A 7,669-nucleotide genomic window follows, 5' to 3' on the forward strand; every position below is an offset into this window, starting at 1 on the left:
TTATTTTTTGGCCATCAATATATAGATAAATTGTTTGAAAAATTTACTAAATATGCTTGAGATTATTTATAATGTGAGTTGAAAATTTACAAGAGTCAGTTTGTGAATTACAAGCCTATCACTTGTGATTTTTTGTTATTACTTGGCAAATCAACAAAAGATAGTTGGGAATCCTTGTAGCATTAGTTGGGAATTTATTGAAGTCCATTGTTAATCTCAAGCAATCAATAGAAAATAATTAATTCAAGGGCCATGATCTGTTACTGGAATTTCAATAATTCAAAGTCAGTAATTGTCATTAATTTTTTTATGGGGTCCCTAATTGTCATTTTCCCAAGAATTTATATATCTCACCACGTTTTATTTGATGAGCCTGGGTTCCCTTTTGAAGGATGCTTCACTAAAAACAATTCAAATTCTGACACAACTGTTGTTCCGAGTCTCTCAAAGTCTAGTGATTGGCTGGACATGTTTTTTGGTGCTGAACCATTAGTCCAAGTCAACAGTCGAGAACAACCAGCAATGATGCTCTTCATGGTAAACAAGACCAAAAAGTCAAAGCAGCAATGATCATACCACTCCTCTTGAGCCAACTCTCTTACAACTAGTATATGAATTTCCTGATACAGATCATGATAGCCACAGGCCAAAAAATAATTCAAGTGCCGATTTACAGCAGGTGGTGTCTGCACCTCTCACCTCTGTAACTATTCAACCTTCATACCCCATGCTTAGACTAGATATTAACAATGTCTTTCTCTATGTGGATTATAAAATGAAACTATTTATATGTCTTCTTAGCCTTAAGGGTTTAATTTGTTGATCCCTGGAGACCTACCTATGTATGTAAATTGTCTAAAGCTCTCTATGGCTTGAAACAAAGTCCACGAACCTGGTATGAAAAATTGAGAAATACTCTTCTATAATGGAGATTTGTTGATAACAAGAGTGATGCCTCAGTGTTCTTTTTTAAGGACAAAACTTAAACTACAATCATACTAATATAAGTTGATGACATTTTAATATCAGAAAACAAAATGGTGATCGTTTGAAGCAATTTATTGCCAAGTTGAGCTAGATGTATTATTCCTTGAAGGACATGGGAACTGTCTATTATTTCTTCGGAATCATTGTGTACTGAGTTGAATCTTGTTTTTATCTTAATCAAGCTAAGCATGCTTTGGAAATTCTAAACAAATATGGCATGGAAAACTCAAAATCCTGCACAACACTAATGTCTACAAGTAAAAAATTATCTAACATTAATGGAGGCCCTTTCATAGTCTTTATCTCTATCGATAAACCACTGGAGCACTTCAATGTATTTGTTATACAAGGCCTGATATCAGCTTTAGTGTCAACCAACGTAGTGAAATTATACAATCTCCTTCTACTAATCACTAGAAGGCAGTAAAAAGAGTCCTACGTTGTATTCAAGGAACAATACATTATGGTATTCATCTTAAATGTACATATAAACTATCCTTGACAACATATTCTAATGTAAATTGGGCATCATGTCCGATGACAGAAGATCAACAGGAATATATATATATACACATATAAAACTTGTTTTTAAGTGATTCAATCATCTCTTGCTCAGTCTAGTACCGAATCTAAGGCCTCATTTGTTATGATGGAAGAGTTTTTAATGGAATCGAAATCGGAATCGAAATCAAAATCGGAATAGAATTGAGTTTTAAAAGTGTGTTTGGAATGAAGATGAAATTTTAATATAATATTAATTTATATATGTACTTAAAATAGGAAAAGACTAAATTGCCCTTTGTTTAAAATTAAAAAGACATATCTTGTTATAAATGGACAAAAAAGATGAGGATAATGGGGTCTACAAATTGAATTCAAGAGAATTGAAGCAATTCCATGATCAATATGATGGAATTGGATTCTAGCATTTTTAATGAAATTAGAATTCTTAAGAATTGCAACTCTTACATACCAATCATGCTTAAATTAGGATTTCATCTTTGATTTCATTTCCACCTTGCCAATTCAATGCTACCAAACATGGCCTAAGTATCGCTCTCTTGCAAATACTTCAACTGAGCTCATGTGGATTACATCATTGCTGTCAGAATTATCTCTATTCATTCGCCAACCTTCAATAATTTGGTGTGATAATATCATAAATAAACCTAACATGATTTATTCAACTTTGGAAGGCATGCAATGTAAGCCGTTTGCGATATTCAGCCAGAGCCCAAAGTGGGAGAACATTTCTGTACATTGGATATTGAAGCATGCAATTCCTGTTGAATACACAATGATTTCCTAAAAACAAGTCATAAACTAACATTTAATCTACACTGATCGATTTATGTTATAGTTTAATAAATTATTGCTAATTAGAAGTAAAAGGTACTAATTAATTAACTTGTTGCGGCCAATCCCCATTCTCCGATTGAGCATTGATTAAGACTCTTGCTCCCTGATGAAGAGGAGTTGGATCTCTCTCAACCTTCCAATAAATTTTGATTAATTATTTAATTTTTTTTCATAATTGTAAATTTAAAACAAGCATAAATTGCTATTTGATTGCAATAAATAATTAAAAAGATTCACCTGTCCGGCATACATCAGACCCATCATAGCCCATGCTGTATGTACCACATTTGATCTATCACCTTTGAGGGGAATATATTTCTGCATCATTTATAAAAAATCATAAGATGATGACGTAACTAGAAGGCCACAGAGCTATGGGCATATGAAATAACAAGACTTGTTTCTCCATGATTTATATCAAGTGTGAAAAATGATTTAGCCATAATATATACTCATATTTCTACTTGCGTGGTGTGACTTATTATTATAAATAAATATAAATTTTATTCCCTATACTTTTAATGTGTTTAAGGTTGGTATTAGTCTCTATACTTACATTTCATTATTTCAAGTTCCTTGAGTTTTATCTATCTACAATGTTAGCCCCTATATTTTTAAATATGACTATAAGGATTTAAAGGTGGCTGACATGTGCATAAATTATTACTTTTTGTACTAGCTTGTTAAATTATGATGGACTGTAAAAAAAATGAGTAGAAGACAAAAAAAAAAACAAACAAGACATGAAATCAATAAAGGAACTTCATAAGGAAAAAAACAGGTAGCAAGATTAATAGTCATTATCATGACAAGGACTAGCATTGCAAACATGCGAAACTTAAGGGAATTGAAACAATGAAATAAAAATACATCATGGCTAATACCAAAACACCTTAAAGATGTTTCTATTTTTTTGTTTTTAAACATAAAAAATGGAAATAGTTTTGAAAACAACTAAATAAAAAACACGTATCCTAACAAATTTTTTCTGTTTTCAAAAACAAAAAAACAATTTATAAAATAGAAAACAAACATACTCTTACCTTTTCTGGACAAGAAAGATAGCTCTCACCCCACCCACCCACCATCATCTCTTTGTAACATGAGGAGAAAACTGACAGCTTTGTGAATTGCAGCACAAAACTTATAAGTCTTACCAGAAGCAACAAGGCCACATAATGCAAACCAAGTGCCATAAGTGAAGCAAACCCCCCACTTCCCGTACTAGCCACCATCCTTTGTTTGTGTATCTTTGAGGAATTTTACATCTTTCTCAATAGAATTCTCAATCTCTCTCTTGTTCCTATGTCTTGGATACATCTTATTGAATAAAACTAAAGCTCGAATTGACGATCCAGTGCATTCTACATATTCATGCTCAACTACGATGACTTCGAAAAATTCTGTAGGGTTCAACACCGAATAATCCAAACAAGCAAATCCATGAGCAAAATAAATCAAAAAAGAAAGAAAGGAGACCAGAAAAAGTGTCGTACTTTATTAATAAGAAGAGACTACAATATATACATCATCATAATAATAACTAATAAACATCCTAATAATCCATATACATGTGTTAGTGTTTAGTGCCTATTACATTCTCTTTAATTATTTTGTTGACTTCAATTCAAATTTAGATGAGATCAGATTCTTACTTCTAACTAATCTTGAGCTTTGATTGGCTCCCATGCCGTAAAACCACCTTTTTTACTCAAAATGTTATGGAGTTTTGTAAGTAAATTAATGCACAAACAAAATAGCACTGGCTTTCTCACAGACAAAATCATTGAAAAACACCCTAGAATATCTGAGAAATGTCTCCAACACAAATTTCTGACGGATAAAGTCTGGAGAGAATGCAATTTATTAGAAAAAAGTTCTCTGAAGAGAAAATCTGTGAGAATATCGAACCATAACAACAGCAACAAAAACAACAACAACGTAAGATTACTCACTTGAAGTGACAAGAAGACATTGACGGAATCATAAAGCATTTCAGGTTCCATCTTTTCACCTACAATCTCTGGTGGTAGCATTGATAAAAGAAGACAACACTGAAATAGTCCAAAATATATTAAGTGACCAAATGTATGGTAAGGTGAAGATGAGCAATGAAATTAATTAACTTGTTTAATAAAGTAAAATAGGTTAATCACATTCAAGGCTTTTGTAGTGCAATCAGAAACTTGCCATCTATGGTCTTGATCAGAGAAAGTCCACGACCCTTTGGAAATGTGACGATACATACATTGGAAATCACCAAAAGGATTATCCTTAACCTGATAAGACCATCAGGTTTAGTTAGCAGCACAAGAGGATTCATGCATCAATATATACACATAATAAATATCTCTTAATTAATAACTAGTCATTCAAATATTCATATGCTTGTTAATTGGTAGTAACCAGTTGACCTGAGATTTCTTGATGAAGTCATGTTCTTTTGCAAGTATAGGAGCAATTTCATCAATTAGGCTTGTGGCAAGCAAAGCTTGGACTGCAAAACTAGCATCCCATTCTTGGCTTCCAAAACTCTGCGAATAGTTAATGTCATATACTAATTAAAACCCAAAATATTAATGTTCTACAAAAGTAAAGTATACTTTTGAGGTAATAATCAACTTTTGAGGCCAAAATCATAGTTTTGTAAAAATATATTCAAAGCACTCTTTTTTTATCAACTTAATATGTGTTAAAATTAATATGAATTTACAACCATAATTTTCTTAAAAAATATACAAAGATATTTGTATATGTTAAAATCAATTATGAGCCTAAAACTGTGGTGTTCAAACACTTATACATGACAAAGTCAATTATGAACTCAAAACCATAGTTTATAAAATAGTTAGATAGTTTCTAGAAATAACTAGGAAAGTATAATTGAAGAGATGAATTGAAAAATACATAATATTTCCTTGTTTCGACAAGGAATATAAATTTTTTACAATAAAAGTGCATTTTTGCTCCTAAAATATTTCTCAAGGAGCATCTAGTACCCTAACATTTTTGTTAGAGTAATTTTGCTCTTAAAGTTATTAACATGGAGTATTTTTGCCCCTTTTGTTAAATTTTCTAATAGTCAATGTTAGAATTTTGATGAAAAGGGCAAAAATGTTCTGTTTTGATAACTTTAAGGGTAAAATTGCTCCAACAAAAACGTTAAGATATTAGGTGCTCTTCGGAAAATACTTTAAAGGCAAACATGCACTTTAACCCTAAATTTTATGAAAATAATCCAAATTTTTAAGAATTATAGTTTTTTTACTTGTAATTGATTTTGGCATACAATAAGGGTGTTTAAATATATTTTCACAAAATCATATTTTCACCTAATTTCTTTTCAATTATACTCAATCAATCCTACGGATCAATTTTATAAATCCATTACAACAAAATATAATCAATCATATAAATCCATTTTATCCAATATGTGTTAATCCAAGCACAATGCTCAGAGAGCTAGACGCATCCAACCCAAGGAAAATGTACCTTTTGGACACATCCAATAGTTATATATAGACTATATTCATCTTCATAATGAATATGCTTCATGGTAACTTGAAGAGCTCTCTCTCTAACCAACTTATTGAAAGGCCATCGCATAAGAAGTGGCTCAATGAATTTATATAAGCTATCCCATATCAAATCTTGTATCAAGGGATGGCGATAGTAAAGATCTTCCTATAATTATAAATTCAATATTCTATTATAATTGTTCATTAATTGGGAGAAATCAACAAGTATACATGTAGATAGAACTTGGTAATTTCATGGTATAAGGATAAAAGACCAAAAAAAAAAACTCACCTTTGCACAAAAGGCGACGAGCTTTATTCCAATTAATTTCATGGTAAGGATCAACATAGAGTTCTTGTCTGAGTTGAAGAATAAGTGGTGTGATCGGATCCACAAATCTTTTCCCATAAAAATAAGACATAGGCACGTAAACCAAGCGGCATTAACACCACATTTTAGCCGCATTACAATATGGTGTAAGATAATTAATGCAGGTTTAGTAGATAGACATGGCAATAGATAGTGTTAGAAGAAAGTGATCATGCAATATCTAACATGTATGGCAGGACTTTTTAATTTTTTTATCACTTTCTCCGACTTTTAATTTTTTTTATTTAATCTCAGTTTGTTTTTTAATTTTATTCTGAGTTTTAATTTTATCTGTCCAAATTTCTTTTGAACAATTTTTAATTTTACTTTATTTTATATAATTTTTGGACAAATTGATTTGATAGTGTTACGGAGGACCGGGGAAAACATTTGAGTGACTTTTCGAAATTTAAGAGAAGATGGGATCAAATTAAAATGAAAATAACTACATAATTAAATCAAATGACTGAGAAGATATTTAAACAAAAAACTAATATCACATCTGATAATTTTCATACCGAACGTAGAACATCTTCGGGCTAAAGGAGCTGAACGAAGATCTTAAGACCAAAAGTAAAAGAATAAACGACAATTAAGTTTTTATGAGGCAAAAGTGACATTTCCAGAAGTTTCAGGTCAATCTAAGTGCAGTTACCAAAAATTTACCCAAAAAATTACAAATTTCTTGGGATCTCTAGAGTTATATGTCAAAGTTTTCATCCAGATCATAAAAAGGATTTAACAAGCTTTGAAACGATTTTTCTACAGTTATGAATTTTGAAAGGCCATCGAAAAATCCAAAATTACAATATGAACAGTAATCTGATCATAAAAACTTATAAGAGAGTTTTGCAATTTATAAGAGAGTTTTGGTTCTTCTAAGAGCAAGGGCTTAAATTGGTTCACAACAAGTCTTCAGCGCATAAACGCAGCAGAGGAATTGAAGTATAGCTTCAAGTAAAATTAAGGAACTAAATTGATATGACATGAAATTAAAACAAACTTAGAACTTCAAATATAAAATTGATATTACATCTAACAAAATTATACAAATTTAATTTAATAAAATCTTATGCGTCATTACTTTTAATGACTTTATTTTGATAATAAAATATCTATTTAATTTCTTGTCTTTTTTCTCTAATATCATTAATGATAGAATCAAATTATATTTACAGTAACTTGAATGGCATGTTTTTATTAAATAGAATATGGATGACATAGTGATACAGGTCTATACGAGAATTTCTCTAAATATATATACTTTAATAACATTTTCTCTCATTAATATTTAATGGATATTAAAAGGAGACATTTATAATAAAAATTTAATGATATGACTCATATGAGTCTAATAAATGATCTTGAAGGTAGTTCGAAGTTGGACATTAATATCAATAATCAATTTTGTTAATTGTCGAGTCCTATCAGTTAC

General features: G+C 30.6%; 1 pseudogene; it reads right to left on the minus strand.

Moving 5' to 3' along the window:
* Window positions 1-2,170: 2,170 nt before the first annotated feature.
* LOC129289264 (beta-amyrin synthase-like) lies at window positions 2,171-6,331 on the minus strand (annotated as a pseudogene).
* Window positions 6,332-7,669: the final 1,338 nt, after the last annotated feature.

This window comes from Prosopis cineraria, unplaced genomic scaffold (genome assembly GCF_029017545.1).
Source record: "Prosopis cineraria cultivar Desert tree isolate PC_DT_omini unplaced genomic scaffold, ASM2901754v1 PC12, whole genome shotgun sequence".
Taxonomy (NCBI): Eukaryota; Viridiplantae; Streptophyta; class Magnoliopsida; order Fabales; family Fabaceae; genus Prosopis; species Prosopis cineraria.